Source organism: Apis mellifera, linkage group LG5 (genome assembly GCF_003254395.2).
Source record: "Apis mellifera strain DH4 linkage group LG5, Amel_HAv3.1, whole genome shotgun sequence".
NCBI classification, from domain to species: Eukaryota; Metazoa; Arthropoda; class Insecta; order Hymenoptera; family Apidae; genus Apis; species Apis mellifera.
In genome coordinates this window covers 5,696,113-5,712,175 of record NC_037642.1, presented here as the reverse complement: position 1 = coordinate 5,712,175, position 16,063 = coordinate 5,696,113, and the positions used below count along the sequence as shown (strand labels likewise).

At 37.0% G+C, this 16,063-nt stretch overlaps 1 protein-coding gene and 1 long non-coding RNA gene across 7 annotated transcripts in view; one reads left to right on the top strand and one right to left on the bottom strand.

The window, feature by feature from the left end:
• LOC408826 (dystroglycan) overlaps positions 1–16,063 on the bottom strand; it is a 97,409-nt gene that overhangs the window by 12,044 nt on the left and 69,302 nt on the right. The window contains exon 1 of one of the 6 annotated variants that reach the window (XM_026440549.1): positions 5,172–5,306. The exons of the other annotated variants lie outside the window; for them this stretch is intronic. The gene's annotated coding sequence lies outside the window, so the exon portion shown is untranslated. Of the gene's footprint in view, positions 1–5,171; positions 5,307–16,063 lie in introns of those variants that run through there. 6 annotated transcript variants of the gene reach the window in all.
• On the top strand, positions 3–15,761 carry LOC107964428. Its single transcript, XR_003304638.1, has 2 exons — positions 3–152; positions 13,278–15,761. It is a non-coding gene; the product is annotated as an uncharacterized LOC107964428 (long non-coding RNA).

Sequence of the window (16,063 nt, the reverse complement as noted above, 5' to 3'; positions counted from 1 at the left end):
AATGGAAAATTTCTCTTTTCAATCTTTTCCTCTTTTTGGCGTGGAAATATTTGATTGGAACGGATTGGGAGAGGCGGAATTTATCGAACGTTTGAAAATTGCGTAATCTCAGAATTGGAATATTTAAACTTCGCTATACAAGGTTATGCAAGGTAAGTCGGTGAGTCATCTGATCATCTGATGATCTAAGATTAATGGAATATCGGATCTTCTTTGTTTCTTTTTCTTCCGACGCACGTGTATGTTTATCCATATTTGTAATAATATTTACAAATTTTTCTTCCTTTTTTTTAAAGAAATAATCAAAGTTGACGGATAAATAACGGTTATGGTAAAGTTTTGGAAAACAAATAAGGATTATTAAAAGGATGGAAAAATTCTAGCCGCACCAACACGATCATATCTTACCAACGTGATCGCTGTTTACACTTTGTTTCTATCTTTATCGATTCGCAATCTAACGCACGAGCCGTTTAAATGCAAACTGATAAAGCGACGAAAACGAATCACGAATAATAACCAGGACGATTTGAATGAATATCCCTCCCCCTCCCCCTCCACCATGTATTATGACAATGTAAAAATAGTAATGATAACAGTGTTCCGTTATGATCACATATGATCACGTAGGAACTATGCGATAGTACCGATATCGTTCCATGTTTGATTGATCGTTAAATATCGTCACGCGTTGTTAGATCATGGCGCAATACAAATTCGCGTCCATCACGCGACGACTTTTATCGGGGGATGCGATCCGTCACATATTCTTTCGACAAAAATTCACGTCGCATAATAATAATAATAAAATTTCTACCAGATCGATGCACAAGGCAGATAATTATATAAAATATTTGCTTCGTGAAAAGAATATAAACGAAGGGGTGGAAACGTAAATCTTTCTTAACGCGAATATTTATTTAAATTGCGTCGAGATAATTTTTGGAAATTTCAGATTGAAAATTCCGTTTCGATCGAAGAACGATCGATCGACATCTGCGTTTTCTCAGCAAGTTATTTTCCATTGATCCAGTTCCCAGTTTCTCCATGGATATTTAAACGAAACGAACAATGGGAACCGTTTTTGGTGAGCGAAGAATGCGTCCAAGCATTCCCAAGGGCCAATGATAGCCAATAAAACCTTCCATCGCATTTTTATTTCCTCCCTTCGTTGCCTCGTTCGGCCGTGCCATTAATTGGCGGAGCCAGACAATGAGAACTTCAACGGTTGAGCCGGCGCTACTCGAAATGCTTTTCACGGGGGGGAGGAGGGGGAGGAAATACAGTCCGATTGGCGGGATATTCGGCTACCGATCTTTTTTTCGATCGATGAGGAAAAAGCTTTCGTCTATCGACGTCAATAACGATCTTCTTATCCATCTTCAACATGACAAATCAATACGTGTTCTTGATTAACTTTTCCTTAAAAAAGTGACAAGGAAAATTCTTTGCAGTTTTTATTATTATTATTAAGATGTTAAGGAGAAAGTTTTGTGATTTGAATGAATTTTCATAAAAATATATCGATTGTAAAAATAGAATCGAATCGATGACTCACGTATCGTATAAATATATATATAAGAACGATCCATTACCAAATCGTTAAGCGAATGCGATCCTTGCGGACTGTTTAATACGATGCGTCGCATTCAATCGCAATGACACTGTGACTCACTTCGCTTGATTCGTCTTTAACCTCCCCACCCGCGATAACGCGATTCACGGTAATTTCTAACAATACGGTATTGTAAAATAGCCATGACCCTCCCGCCTCTCCCGGATAAACTTATCGTTGTCGTTTTTTCCATTACTTATGAAAACGAAGAAGAATCGAAATCGACGACCCACATCGAATTTAACGAGCGGATAAATCGAACATCCAGTTACAATTATAAATTGTTATCAATTATAATTGACAAATTGACTTTAATACGATTTGGAAATTTTTCTCTTCTTTTCATACATCTTTTTGAGTTTTGTCGTCGATTCCAAATTAGTAATAATCGTGAAAATTAATTGGCAATTTGAAAAAAAAAAGTCAGTAGGGAAAATGCAACTCGACGAAACGTAGCATGTATTTCCAATTTCTGGTCAGCAAAACTTTCCAAATGCAATTTCGTCTTCGCATATTCAAATTTCATGGAACGTGATATTTTCAAATTTTTCGTGTAACTTTCTAACGCAATTTTTCTTTTTTTTGAATATCCAATTTCCACGTACCGATCCAAATTTTCCAGCACAACTTTTTAATACCACTTTTCCTGCGAAAATATTCAAATTTCATGCAACGCATATTACTTCCAAATTTTTTATCCGACTTTCTAATACTTCCTTTGAAGTTTTTTTGCAACGTTTTTCAAATTCTTTTGACCAATATCCTAATACAATATCTTTCTTTTTTTACAATATCTCCAAATTTTCGAGTACAACTTTCTTTCAATTTTCACGAAACGTATAGAGATTCAATTTATAAATTTCCAAGATTGAAACCATGTTAATTTCAGGACGTTTAATTTTAACATTATTAGGAATTTTTATTAGAAATTTTATTTCAATTTTACCAATTAATCTATTAATTCAAAATATACTTCTAACTTTAGAAATTTTTACACCGATAATTCAAAGATATGTATTTTCAATTCTTTTAATTTTATACTTTTCCGAATCAAACTAAGTCAATTAAAAAAGACTAATGAAAAAAAACTTTCCATTTCATATAGTTTTACACAAATAGACCTTGACCAATTATTTTATCATTTAGATTAATAAATACTTTAGTTCGTTTCCTAAATTCTTCGTATCGGATTATCAACAGATGAGAGAAAAAAAAAGTTTAATGAACGCGTTTCTAATAACCGAAAATGGTACACTACGCACGAGTATAAATTATACACGTCTTTAGCGTCAGAATCCCAAATGGGAGCTCGGTCTAAACGGAGTTATAAATCGAGTTGCACGTTAATCGAAAGGAGGGCGATGCAATTTACTTGGCTGGTTCTAGGAAACGCTAAAGACGGCCAAGACGTTACCAGAAGGTTGTTTCGTAGGTGTAGACAATCATCGAGTTTGCATTTACATACCGGTCGCTAGGGACTTTTATTACGTTACGTTTACACCCACCTCCGTATCCCTATGAAACGAGCTTTACGAATATAGCTAGCGTGCAACAAGTAGACAGAAAAAAAAAAAAGAAAGAAAAAATATCGACGCTCTGAATTTTGATCGCGATAATTCTATATATTATACAATTCAATTCTTATCTCGAGTTTGATAATACAAATTCCAACTTGAATTCACGCAACGAGAGAGAAAAAGAAAGAGAGAAGATATATCCTGTGGATTGAATACGTTTCGTATTTGCGTAGAGAGCTTGTGTGGATTCAAGTTGAAGAGACTTGAAAATGGAAGAGAGAGCGCGCACATGTTTGGATACGCTTTGTGAAAGATGCATGAAGAATTCAGAATTGTTGAATCTTCTTATTAACACACCAAAGTTGTTCTAATCGCGTTAATATTCGAAAAGAATTTTTCAACGCGATTATAGAATTTGGTAAAAATTCTGGAATACATTTCCACATCTAAAATAATATTCAAAACAAAAATTTGCAAAAAAGTTCTTCAATTTTGCCTACTAGACTCGACACTACAATTTCTTTTATAATACAATACAAAGAATCATAGTGCAATTATCGAAGATTTGTTAAAGAAAGAATAATAAAAATTCCTGCAATTCGACAAGATGCTTAAAAACCGTAGAAAAAAAAAATCGCGATAATTTACAAAAGTTTTATCGGGGGAAAAATATTTTCGCAGACACGATTCATACCCCTCGAACGTTAAAAGTGCAACAGAGAGACGATTGTTGTATCCGAGGAGTACACACAAGTATTGTCAGCGGAGCTGCTTATTTCAGAACGCGATTCACTTTGATTCACCGGCGACAAGAACGTGGCCGGAGTATGAGATGCCATTCAACACCCCTATTGTTCCACTCTCTCAAAGGTTACGCGGATTGATCGAGAAACGCGGGAAGGAATCAACCGAATGGGAAATGCTAACCTTCGATGCACAGGAAACTGGCGACTAATTTCGATAATTAACACTTGTCCAACAATTCCGTCTTCGACCATCAATTCTCCCCGTTCGAAACATATCCGAGATTAAATATCATCGTTGTTCCTATAATTTAACAGTTTCAATCGATAGAAACAAGAAAATCTAATAATTCTTCACTCGACAAAATTATATATAAATCTCTAGATATCTCTAAAAAACTCACATGGTAACAAATGGCGATACGGGTGTCCAAATACGGCATCAACATTTTCATATAACACGTTCATCCATCTTAATCCAAAATCAGAAACGTGAGGCAAACGTGTCGCGAGGCGTTATTCCAATATAAATTCAACGACCTGGCGTGGCGGGTTCGCGATGAAAAATCGCGGAGGGAGGGAGGGGGAGAAAATGGACGATCGAGTCGCGCAGCACCGCTTACCGCACCGTGTCAAGAACCTCGCGGCGAACCTGGCTTGCGAACGAGAGTTTATCGGGGCGTGTTCCGCGCCAGGTGCACGCGTGTAAAATTGGTGCCGTGCAATTGTACATTCAATCGGGAGATATTCGTTCGAAGGCCGGAAACGCGCCAAGGCTGCTCACTCGCTCGTCGATAAAATCGACGAATTCTCTCGCGATCGAAGAAAACGCTCCAAGTTTCGGTGGATATCCGGCATACGACGTTATATCATTTTCTCGAGTGTATATAGAAAAGAGTGTGTTTCATGTGAAGAAAAAGTTGAAGGAAATTTAACGTTAGAAATATATACATAAAGGGTGTCTCAAAATTAACGCAAGATTTGAATTAAATATAAAAGAGAGTTTTTAGGTATTTATTTTTTAAGCGAATCATAAAGTACATAGGATAGGATTAAGTTGCCAATAACTTAATGCAAAATCTTGCGTTAATTTTAGGACACTCTATATGTATATATGTCGTGCACTGATAACGTAAATAATACATTCGTGTTTCTAACGAATACTCGGTATTAATTTTGTTAAAAGGGTTTGCATGTTTTTTTTTTAGTAATTACGAGTATTAAGCAAGCAATTATCCTTTACTTTGAATACATTAGATGATATAAGAGAATAGGCGAATTCCTTTGGAAATTTACCTCAAATTTATTGCGAAATGATAATCGCCAAGTATTTTCCTTCCAACAACGGATTCGATCGGCGAATGAAAATAGACTAACGATCTGACGAACGATCGTATCGCTTTAATACTCGAGATAAAACTTGACTCAGCTTGACCGTTTTTTCGGTGTTCACAACGAGAATACTAAGAGAGATGTGACTAAACCCTAAGTCTAAAGGTGTAAGGCGACAACAGCCTTCGACACGTCAACGTCACGCGTCCCTCCTCGATGTTTGACTTGGTTTACGGTGCTCAAAACGGGTAATGAAAAAAAAAAAAGAAGGAAAAAATAAAAATAAAACTTCTCTTCCACCAAGCAAATAAAAATATAACAGTTTCTTTCTTCTGTTATTGAACTTCCGCCAGAAACATTAATCCTCAACAAAAGAAAAAAAATCTTTTCGAAAGCAACGAAAGTAGAGAACAAGATAAGATCTCCCCGATGGGTCGGAATAATGAAACGGTGAATAATCGACGGAGATCCCAGAGTCTAGCAATTTTTTCCGCCCTGGACAGTCCAATAAATTGCCCCCCCCCCTCCCCCCCCGAGAATTTCGATTCTCCTCTGTCCGTTCTATTATCCAATATATATAAACCCTTCGAATAATTTTAATGTTTAAACGAATCGAGAGGAAGAAATCCAAAATATCCATCGTTTCTAAAATTTTCCATAAATAAATTCGATTGTTCCGAAACAAATTGTTGAATCGTTAAATAAAATAATAAAATTAAATAAAATAATTTCGAATAAAATATCGAAATAAAATGGCGTCCCGATCGGAGCGAATTTTAAAATTACTCGTCGACGAAAAGGGAGAAGGAGAGGCAGAGGGGAGAGGGGGGGGGCAAAGCGAAACGTCGATTAATAATTAGCAGGAGAGGCTTCTGCAGGCGGGCGGGCAGGCAGGAAAGGTGATATCGAGGTTTTTTACGGCGCGCATACGAATGTATTTCTCTCCGTATGCAAATCACTTTGCCGCGTATTATGCCCGCATGCAAATGTCTCATTTGCATTGCAATTATCGAACGATATGTAGGGCACGCCGTCATAATAAAGACACGGAGAAGGATCCACTTGGGGAAATTGCGTTTCCGCCGCCTCGAGAAATTACGGATGCGCCGGTGCCCGCCCAAATTTCCAATTAAATCGAATCTCTCTTTTAACCTTTCCAAATTGAACTAACTGTGCTGAGAATGATTCGTTGGAATTTTTCGTGATTGGCGCCAAGTTTAAAACCGATTCAACGGGATTCGATTAAAAGAAATGGGATTACGGGGATCGAGTTGGCCCCGAAAAGTTTTCCCAATTATTTGTTTACACGATTGTCGAAAATTTATCCTGAGTGAATTAAATTTTTATATCTTATTATCGTGTTAAAATTAATCAGTCAGATCGGAGAATTTCGTATTCCTATATCTGTCTCTTGTTTCTGAATGAATTTATAATTGAATAAAAATAAAAATATCGTCTTGATAATTTAATTGATTCTCTTATTCGAATGAGAGAAATAATAATAAGAATGTGTTTCAAATAAGTAATCGAGATATATTTTTTGAAATTTTGATTGAAAAGAAGAAAAAAAGAAAGTAAGACACGAAACGAGTTTCGGGATAAAAGCAATATATCGCATAATAAAGTAAATTGCACCCATAATTCATTTATTACCGTTATCCAAAATCATGAAAAAATTTAATTTTTAGATTCAGAAAGATTTATCTTAAATATCTCTGGTTATTAGAAATTTATGCAAATAATTTTCAACTACTACTACTATTGCTGCTGCTAGTTTGTCTAATTTACTACAAACTTATTCGTAAATCGAGTGAAATGAAGCACGAATTCACACAAAATTAATCATCATATTCGAGACGACATATCCCGAAACAAATTTCACAAACCTATCCCACTAGCCTACTCGGTTTCTTGCACGAATCTTGCTTCCAACTCCATCCGAACGCAATCAAACTTCGGCGACCGGTTGAAGACCCACCGGTTCATTCAACATCTCGACTTCCATTAAAACCCTTCCAACGCGAGCCTACGTATTCGTCCTACTTCTCTCAAAAATTCCAAGCAATTTTTCTCTCCCTGAAATTGCATTCTTCCTTTCCAACATCCTTCCCAACCAACTTTTGTCTGCCATTAAAAACTGTGATGATACAACACCACCGCGTACCCACTTTCGAAAAGCCAATCTTCGAATGTAGGTATCTCGAACGTCCATTAAACACGTTACACACGTCCTTTTGAGAGTTTCCTTTCTCGCAATTATTAATTTTTTTTATATATAAATTACGCGTCTTAAATATTGGCCGTTCACTTAAAGCTACTATAATAAAGTATATCTATACAAAGTATTGAATTTTTAGAAGATTATCAAAAATCTAAATATTAATAATTGCCTATGACCCTCCAACCGTTCAATCGATATCAACGTGTCCTTCTCTCTCTCTCTATCTGCGTTTCGTTATTAACCCTTTCTTTCTTTCGTTAAACGAACAAACTTCTTCCCTTATTGCCGCGACACGAGTGAATTTTTTGAGACATTGATCGCGAAGAAGGTACAAAGTAGATTGAGAAATAGAATTGGTTTCGAAATTGAATATTAATAATTGCCTACGAAACGTTGAATTTACAAACAATCACAATATCCTGTATTCCAAACAATTCTCCCTTTCTCTATATTCATTAGAAGGAAAATTTGAATCGATAGAAAGTACTAATACATCAACTTCTCGTCGAAATTATGATAAATTAAAGGGAAAAGGGGATAATGAGAACCACTGCGACGTATAAACTTCCCCTCCCCAAAAAAGAGTATCCCATACTCCAAATTTCTCCGAAAATCTGGCCTCACGCGTTTTGTCCAGTTGGCAAATATTTGCCAACTAAAATTTATCGAAATCTTGGTGGAGGCATGCACTGGTGCGTACTAATATATCAACTTCTCGTCGTAATTACGATAAATTAAAGGGAAAAACGGATAATGAGAACCACTGCGACGTATATAAACTTCCCCTTCCCTAAAAAAAAATATCCCACACTCCAAATTTCTCCAAAAATCTGGCCTCACGCGTTTTGTCCAGTTGGCAAATATTTGCCAACTAAAATTTATCGAAATCTTGGTGGAGGCATGCACTGGTGCGTCGCATGCGAGATAATATCGATTCCAGGGGCGATTAAAAGAGGCAAAAAACGATTGCTGGATGGCGCGACGCGGCGCGTCGCGACGCACAGCCCTCCGACCGTTCAATCGATATCAACGTGTCCTTCTCTCTTTCTCTCTCTGTCTGCGTTCGTTATTAACCCTTTCTTTCTTTCGTTAAACGAGCAAACTTCTTCCCTTATTGCCGCGACACGAGTGAATTTTTTGAGACATCGATCGCGAAGAAGGAGATTGAGAAATAGAATTGGTTTCGAAATTGAGCCGAACGAGAGAATTTATATAAGCGTAATTAACTGCCACGTGCGCGATCAACGGAACTCTATGCGCATTATTATCGACAATTTGCCCCGCGATAATACATTGAAAATGACGAGCCACGATTAAATTATTATTAACGGCCACAAAATCTGTCGATAATCGAAATTCATCGGTACACATGTACAGCTGGTTTCGAAAATAAATTTGAAGAGAAATAACTTCGATCGCGTTTAAAATTAATTCTTGCCCTATTTCGCAACCGATATTGCATTGAATAGCGCCGATATAAATGAATTATTATAGAGTTACGACGACTGAAATTATAAAGAAAGAAATATCTGAAATTCAAAATTAGTAATTCGAAGGAGATATTTTAATCAAAAATTCGTAAGGAATTGGTCCAGTCCAGTTTTCGTCGATTGGATCCGAGAGCTCTCCCTTGATCACGAGGCCACGAGGATTAGAATAGGTCGTTGGTTGTAATCTCGTTGGGAATTTCGAGGGTTCGTACGCTCGCACGGTCATCAAGGCTCGTGAACACGCTCGAATTACGATTTTCCTCCAACGTGGGGAGGAGAGGACAGCTTTCCGCCCCTGCAGGTGAACGAACCTTCGTGCCAAAGTTCATTTGCCGTGAAATCTTTTTTTTTTCTTTTTTTCTTTTTTCTCCTTTTTTCCTCGCAACTTTCAATTTATTTTACGACACAGAGTTACGAAAGAGAGAAAGATTCCTGCATGCGTGATTAATCCTGATTATTAACGTCGTGTTCCATATTGAACGAGGTTGTTCAAAAGAGTAATTATTTACTTTCTAAAGAAATACACACGAGAATAATATTACGTAACGCGTGTATTATGCATACTTATGCAACGTGGTCTTGATATAGACGCGATTCTCAATCCTTATCAATCCTTTCCTAATATAATAATTCGATAAATTTTAAAAATTTTTTAAATTCCGTAGTATTCGAATAAAATATTCCTGATTTTTCTCCCTTGACGCGATATAAAAATTCGATTTTTTATCTTATAACACGTGACAACGCTTCTCTGCAATTCCAACTTTCGCATTACACAAAACGATTAACTGTATTTTTCACCAGCGTTGTCGAACGTAACTTTCCCCGAGAATCTAACTTTCAATCTGAATACCTAAAAGCGAAAAATAACTCTCGGCAGTTTTCAACTCTTAACGCACAAATATTTTATCCTTGCTCTAAAAAGACTTTTATCCACCGAGATCCGATAATACTTTTTCTCAGGCTGACAGCGCGTCGAACTTGCCCTCCCTCGCACGAATAAAAATAACCTCTCTGATTAATTGCTCCCACTTTCTATTAACCCCATACACTATCCCCTTATCCCCGTCTCAAATAAAATTAACGCCAAAGAATTTCTTCTTCTCCACTTTCATTCGCGATATGAAGAGTGAAAAAAAAGAAGAAGAAAAACAAATGATAAATCTTATTAACGAAGAAATTCCAGAAAATTCCTCGACCTTGCTCATACTATAAGTTCTCGCTATAAATTACTTCGAGAGTACGAACGAGGAAAAAACGAAAGGCGAGTAGGACAAAGATGAGATTCTTCTTCGAAGAAGTAAAACAAGGAAGGTACGGAGAGATGAGAGATCGGAATCTTTAGCGAGGAGAAACGAGACGTCTAAGAAGGCGAAAAAACGCGTGGAGGAGGAGGGACGATCAGCGAACAGGGCATCGATTGTGCACGATGCGAGCAATAATAACTTTGTCTATTCGCGCCCCCGCGTTAAAAAATTGCTCCAAGAATAATTGCTCGAAAGAATAATATTCAATAAAAGTAGAGGAGAGACGCGTATCGTGCCGATGCCTTCGTTACACTGAATTATAACGTCGTGTCGTACGAGAGAGAGAGGGCAAAACAGAATCGAAATATACAAACATTGTATCGTGTTAATGTTTCGAGGAAAGTCGTACGAGATTAACGTGTTTATAAAATGTGCGCGAATGTGGAGAAATTTAACGAATTCAATTTCGCCATTTGTTTTTTAATTGAAACGGGTAATTGTGGGTGTAATTACGAAGTGTAAAATATTCAGTTCCTTTTTTTATTACATTCGTTAAGCTGTGGTATTTTTTGGTTCGTTTTATCTCAATTTTAAATCGCTTCTCTTCCAGATATAATATATATTTTTTATTATAGAATGATTTCGATCCGAATTTAAAAATCGTATTCGCATTTTTCCAAAACGATAATTCTCTCCCCTGAAATTTTAATCAGCTCTTTTAAATTCCACCTTTTAAAGGGGAATTTGAAAATTTTTAAATAACGAGGAAAATTCCATCCCATCCGGGGAATTTTAATAATAATTTAAAAAGTAAGAAGATTTAAAAAAATGAGTATTAGATTATACGCTTCCAATTCGTTTAATTATTATCATTTTCAATCACATTAACATACTTTACATTCCACGATTCTTTTTATACATTAAATAACCGGTTTATAAATATTCATCCACAATTAGAATAAAATCTTAATAAATTTTTAATTCCTCGAGCTGTTACCAAAAACCGAATCTGTTTTAATTAATATCAATTCTCGTTCGTTAAAAAATTAAACATTTTACATTTTTAACATATTTCCCTCGTACGTAATTTCTTATTTATTTACTCCCAACTCTCGACCACTTTGCATCTCCAACATTTCTCTCGAAATCTCTCCGTATTGCGTTCCATCGATCTCGAATTCATCATCCAGAAACTCCAAAGCATTCCCGGCATCGTCTCCAAGACGGTTCCATCGATCCAAGTTTAACCGTGTCATATCTCGTATCTCGTGGCCCGCCATGTTTTCACCCTGCATCCCACAGATATATTAAATTCCTCCGCAACCGGGATCGCGATTCGACCATATCGAGACAATTCAATCCAATGTGTCCGATCTTATCCGAGATAACCGCGGTCGATTTCAATCCCTCGATCGAAAAAAACATTGACATTGTTACCTGTCCAAGGAAAACCTGCGAGATTGCAGCAGGTGTTTCGCGTAACGAGTCGATAAATAACAGCTGATCGTTAACCTTATTCCGGATTCGGAGGCGGCGACAAACGTTTAAATCACAATCCTGATTCACGATCTCTAACTCGAGTGTTTTCTTTGTCGCTTGAATGGGTGAAATGTCACGCTTCGGATTTTTCCAAAACGAACACGCGTCGCACGTGCGAGTGACTTAAGAAAAAAAGATAATTTTACAAAGATTTCCAAAGATTTTATCGATAAGGTATAATATAATCAGGTACTCGATGAGTATTTTCTGTTCACACTGCATTACCAAGGTAATTTTTTTTTTTTAAATGCAAGTTTATGCAAAAGGATTAAATCGATAAGGATAATTATAGACGTTGGGAAGGAGCTTTATTTTTAAAATTTTTTTTCAACGAGCAACCTCGACCCGAAATTTTTAAAAGAGGCGGTGATCACGCGATCTAAATTTAAAGCCGCCGCCTCCTCCTCGACTTGGTTTGGCTTGCTTTTGATTCGAATCGCAGAGACGAGTGCACGGTTTGGATTCGGATTTAAAGGGAATCATCGTGTTCCGGTTCAGCGGACGTGAAAGGTCAGCGAGGAGAGGCAAGCTCGTGTCGAACAAATCTCGAACAAGGAACGAGCTTGGAAAATCAGGCAATAAATTACGCGTGTTGTAAATGAAAATTATACAAATAAAATAGAGAAGAGGCAACAAAGTATCGCCAATTTCCCGAACGAAATCGAAATTGTTCCGATCTTTTTAATTATTTCGAGAATTTGCCCAAAGGAGGAAAAATTCCAGAGAATTCTAAATACCACCAAAGACTAGTTTCTGAATCACCGCTCTTAGAATTTCGCTCCGAGGCTGACACGAAACGAAACGACCGAATGCTCGAGATTATCGCGTCAAAGAAGAATGCAAGACCGCCCAGAGATTTGGGTAAACGTACTTTAAAAGAAGAAAAAAAAAAAAGCATAAAGTAGGAAAAGAAAGAGAGGTGCAAAAGAGAATTTATCCCACAGGAAGAAACAAGGGAGTTGTTGAATTACAACTTTAAGAAATATCAAAATCCTCCCACACAGCGAAGATAAAGAGAAGAAGTAAGAAGGAAAGAGAGGCAACTAGTTTATCTTTCCCTCCCTCCCTCTTTGGAAATCGTAACGTGTGCGTTCCACAAAGCTACGCTCAAAGGAAATATTCAGGCCTCGACGTACGCGTATTTCGGGCAACCTGACGCCCTTCGGCTATTGATCGTCGTCTGAAACTCTCCTCGTCGGCAACTTCCCTCCTCTCCCCTCCCCTCTTTCGCGGAAATTATTCCAAAATTGGTTAATTCGCCAATTTCTCGTTATAACTGATACCGAAAAGGAGGAGCCTTTTATCATGAACGAGGAAAATATGACAGGATTGTGGATAGAATTTTTTTTTTTTTTTTTCGAATTCTAATCAATATCCGGTTTATTTCGATCGACTTTTTTTTTCCAGCGTGGAAAATAAAATTTCATTCTGGATTCGAAAATTGTTACATTGAATTGGATAAGCTGTATATATCGTGTCTGTTTAAAGTTCTTTTTATTTATTTATTTATTTTTTTTGGAGTGAGATCGTTTCGTTTCGAGAATGATTTTGATATTGGAATTTTTTTTTTTAGAGAGAGGATGGCTCTGGATGGAAGAGACAATTCGGGGAGAGACAGAGAATGGACGAGGCGAAGGTGTGGCGAGAGACAGGGACGAATGAGTTGATCCGCAGCGCCGGTGGATGACGTCGTGTTTACCCAACTTTCTATTTATTCCCGTTCGTTCCGCTTTTAAATTATCCGAAAGGATTCGGGAAACTGCAGCTGCTACATCCTATTACTCATCGGCTGGCATCATAAAATACCGGTTATTTACATAGACGGACTCTTTAACGCCGTTCCTATAAATTATACATACTCGATTATCCCCCTCCGATTCGAAATTAAACTTCGGCAGCATTAAAATTTTAATCGTTGGCCAACTCTCTTAGGTAATCGAAAGGTGAAAATAATCCCCAAGGAACAAAGAAATTTACCTTATCTTACGTAAATTATAATTGCAGCAAATATATCCTTCTCTCTATTCGACTATTGATGAATATCTGAAAATTTTTCTACTGAAAATAAAAATAAAAAAATCGTAACGAGATCGATTCAAATCTAAATTCCAAGAAGATCCTGTCTTTCGATTCTTAATCGTCGAAGGAGCGAGAAAATCGACGAACAAGATCGATGCAATTAAAGCGTCTATCGATAAGCGATTACTGATATTGGTATCGGATCGAGTTCATCATCGATTCAGCGACATCCGAACCGATATTTCATCGACGGTGAATTTTTCATCTTCGAGACGAAACGTGGACTTACCAAGGACTTTTTCACATTTTCGACGAGAGAACGAGCCAACAAACACACGTGGGGGCAGTCTACGGTTGCATCTATAATCCAGGAAGCCTCTGTATACACACGAGAGAGGGGCAGACGTTTGCTCAGCTTTTATTCCTCCAGATGCCAGGAAAAAGTCGGAAAAAACGGAATCTCCTTCCTTTTCCAACTTTCGGGGATCTTTCCAAAACTTTTCCCCTCGAATGCAAACGAATTTTTCGCGCCTGCGTTTGAACGTATTTAACTCTAATTTTTAATCGAAAGCTTCTTTTAAAGTAGACTATATTTTGACTTCGACTTTGTTTTCTTAAAATATGGTAAAATTTATTTATTTTTGAAATCGATTCAAAATGATTTGGAATGGAAAATAAAATTCGCCCAAAGAAATTCTTAATAAAGAAGCTTAAGTTAAAATAGATCAATTCATTTTTCGAATTCCAACAAAATCATCTCTCATTTCAGAATTCATCGTGAAACGAAACTTTTCCCCATTTTATCCAAAGTTCGATCAAAGAAGACGGAATGGATGGAACCAATTAAAAATTAATCACTCGAAATTTGATCCCCGGCTAATTAACCGGATACGAAAAGTTTAATCGCATACCACGCGTAATTAATCGTTCCAAGCTCGCCTCGAAACGAACAGAGAGAGAAACTATGTGGATACGTGTCGCGGGCAAGAATTTGCCAATCCAGCGTTGATAAACGGTGTTTCGCGACTTGGCGGTCATACGAATCCTCCTCTTGCACAACAGGAAACGTGCCTGTTTTACTGGCCTACCACACTTTAAATAAAAGAAGAGTTACTTGTAATAAAAATTCGATCGACCAAAAACTCTTGCTCTGACTCCTTTCCTTTCGAAAAAAAAAAAAAAGGAAGAGATGCGTGTGGAACAAATTTATTTCCGTTTAATGCAATGATAAATCGCGGGGATAATTTGAAACTTTTCCATCGGGGATAAACGTCCGTTGGAGAGGAACGAATCTGGAATTCAACGACTCTCGCTCTTGGGAAGGGAGGAGAGGAAAAATTTCGAAGAAACTCGCCAGGCTGGTTTTATTATTGATAAAAAACGAAAAACAAAAAGTACGTCGGTTGCGCGAGGATGTTAATGGATTTTCGAAACGTCCTGTTAATTGAATGTAACTAAATTTTCTGCGTGAACGGCTGCAAAAAGCCATTCTCTGGTGTTGTCTCTCGTTCGATTCAAAAATCTCGGCTAACTTTCACCCCACTTACGGCTAGCTGTAAGTGAGATGCGCGAGGATTGAAAATTGAAAAGATCGATTGTGATTGTTTCGATGACGTTTCGATAAATATTCTGATTCTAAATATCAATATATTATCCGTGCAATGCAAAGATATTTTTGTATATTAACCGCGTTGTTTCTCCATTTTCCTTTCAATAACGTTAATACGCAACGTGACCGATATCAGTTTCGAGTAAGTTAAAGCAGCTAATTAACGAAATGCCATTAAAGTAAAACCATTACGCGCATTAACACTAATCTTATCGACAAATCGTTCATGACGTTCTTTACCGTTTATCGGTAAAACTTTGTTCTTATTTTCTACGTGTTCTAATTCTCCTTTTCAAAAAATACTACCAGTTCTTATTAATGTTGAATTTTGGAACGACAATTCTTCCTTTCTTATATCATTCAAAATGTATATCAACAATTGTTAATCAATCAATAAATTCCAGTAAGCCAAGTTGAAGAACAAAGTAACGACGTAGTGTTATTATCGTCAATAATCGAAAATACGAAAGTTATTAAAAAAAGAAAAAAATTAAATTTCACCTTTCGAAACGTGTTAAATTAATATAATCCTGAATCGAAGAAACACGATTCGAAATAATGGCTATCCATTTTTTCCATCGAATCTAATTACAAACTCGATCCATCTCCTCAACCAGTATGTATCCCTCCCTTCTCAATGGAAGAAATATCGTTCCGAAACGTGTTTCCGCAAAAGGCGAATGTAACGAATTACGGGGACAATTCGCAAGGGCGGCCGCCTTTCTTCCCTC